A 2,643-nucleotide genomic window follows, 5' to 3' on the forward strand; every position below is an offset into this window, starting at 1 on the left:
AAAAAAAAAAATCAGTAAACTAAGATTCAATTTCACCTATGATTTTTATCTCTACTCATTTATCAAGAAGATCTTTCTTATCCTGTCTTTACTTTCTCAGATTCTGCAATAGTTTTTCTGCTAATCTTCAATTTGCAATTTCTGGAGAGCCTTTGTGAATTTAAAATCTGGAGGCAAAAGATTATCACAGTTTTATAGAGTGTGGTTGAAAGTGGTGTGAAAAGAAGGTCATGTTGTTTTCTCCTCTGTCCACCAGAGGTCATTGGTCTTCAAGCACAATGTGCACCTCTACATGCAGTTCACCGTTGCTCAGACCTTTCTGCTCTGACCAGAAGGCTGTCTGAAAACAGATTTTCAGGTCAGCCCTCAAACTGTGCATAAATAAATTTAGTCGCATAATACAGGCGCAATACATGGCACAGCTGTCTATAGAAGAAAGGGAATTTGCTTTTGTCCTTTTCCATTGTGTAGTCTGAATGTGTCATTTATAATGGGAAATGGAGTCTTGCTGTAGGGCTTCACTCTTCTGATCTAACAAACAGCCTACCTTCAGTCCCCTCTAGAGGGCCTTGAGGAAGTGAACGCTTAGTAGCACCTTTTTTTTTGTGGACCAGATGAATAGTGTTTGTGTGGCTGTGTATGTATGTGAATATCTGTACTTAGAAGACTAGAAGGTTAAAGACTAATAAGGGCTGAAGAAGTGGCAATTATACTGACATTCATGTTATTTACCTCTATGTATGTATCTATATACACACCCTTGGACAGTCTGAGGGAAAGTATATTGTTTTCCCCGGGATTGAAAAGGAAAAAGGAAACAGTGTATAGGCCACTAAAACACTGCATTCCACCTTCAGCCCTCAGCTAGTCAGAAAGGAATCATTTAGGTACGCTTTTTAATGCAGGCATTGGTCCCTGGAACCAGGGAAATTTCTTCTCATACATTCTTTGCGATACCAGCCACACTGTCATTAGGAATGTCAATAAACATATATAGGATAAAGCTAACACACCCGGCTGATTATAAGGTCTCTGACTACAGAACAATTCTCCTCAGCCTTCATCCAGGAGACATTCTCTCCTCAGAGGCTAGTCCTTAAATGAACCCAGGGAGGGATGGACCGTGGATCCACCCCTTCTGATCATATGGGAAGAACAGGTGAATTGTTTCCACTAGTGCTTCCTAGGCTACCCACCCCTTTCAACAGGTGCTCCATCATCAGTTCAGGCTGTGACATAACAGCTCCCTTACAGTAGATAACTTGGTTTATATACTACATTGGAGTGCAAATTTGTCTTGACTGATGAGAAGAGGAGTTGCAAGGAATAGAAGAATGTGGAGAATTTCTTACGAGTATTAATCATCTTATTCATATAAACTAGAGCTCCTCTGTTTTCTGAGCTCATGGGAAGTACTAGTAGCTTTTATTTAGTGGGAAGGTAACACCTAGCATAATTTTCCAGTATGAAAGGAAGTAGGTATGAAGGAAGAAGGAGGAAATGGCAAAAACAGAAAACCTGATCTGCTTTGCTTTTAGAGATTGTCTTACTAGTAGAACTAGAGGATTCCTCTTTGGGCAATCTGCTCTAATGCCTAACCAACCTTTTGTTTAGAAAAAAAAAATAAAAAAATCTAATATCTAATCTAAATCTAAGCTCTTTCAATTTGAAACAGTTACATTTTGTCCTATTGCTACAGGCCTTGATGAAAAGTCTTTAACTATCTTTCCTATAATCTCTATTTACATATTGGAAGTACACAGGAAGGTCTCTTCACAGCTGTCTTTTCTCTTGACTAAATAACTCCACCTGTCTCAGCCTCTCTTCATATGAGGCACATTCCAAGCCTTGCATCATTTTTGTCACCCTCCTTTGGACTCAGAATCACAGAATCACAGAATCACCAAGGTTGGAAAAGACCTACAAGACCATCCAGTTCAACCATCCACCTATCACCAACAGTTCTCACTAAGCCATATCCCTCAACACAAAATCCAAACATTCCTTGAACACCTCCAGAGTCGGTGACTCCACCACTTCCCTGGGCAGCCCATTCCAGTGCCTGACCACTCTTTCAGAAAAGTGGTATATCTCCTAATGTCCAGCCTAAATCTCCCCTGGCACAGCTTGAAGCCATTCCCTCTAGTTCTATCACCAGTTACATGAGAAAAGAGGCCAACCCCCAGCTCACTACAACCTTCAGGTAGTTATTGAGAGCAATGAGGTCTCCCCTGAGCCTCCTCTTCTCCAAACTGAACAATCCCAGCTCCCTCAGCTGCTCCTCATAAGGCCTGTGCTCCAGACCCCTCACCAGCTTTGTCGCCCTTTTGCCCTACTTTGAACCCACTTCAGGGCCTCAATGTCTTTCTTACAGTGAGGGGCCCAAAACTGGACACAGTACTGGAGGTGTGGCCTCACCAGAGCTGAGTACAGGGGGACAATCACTTCCCTGTTCTGCTGGTAACACTGTTTCTGATACAAGCCAGGATGCCACTGGCCTTCTTGGCCACCCAGGCACACTGCTGGCTCATGTTCAGCCAAGCATCAATCAACACCCCCAGCTCCATTTCCTCTACAGTCTTCCAGCCACTCCGCCCTAAGCCTGTAGCGTTGCCTGGGGTTGTTGTGGCCAAAGTGCAGGAC

The sequence above is a fragment of the Meleagris gallopavo genome, chromosome 1, assembly GCF_000146605.3.
Source record: "Meleagris gallopavo isolate NT-WF06-2002-E0010 breed Aviagen turkey brand Nicholas breeding stock chromosome 1, Turkey_5.1, whole genome shotgun sequence".
In the NCBI taxonomy this organism is placed as follows: domain Eukaryota; kingdom Metazoa; phylum Chordata; class Aves; order Galliformes; family Phasianidae; genus Meleagris; species Meleagris gallopavo.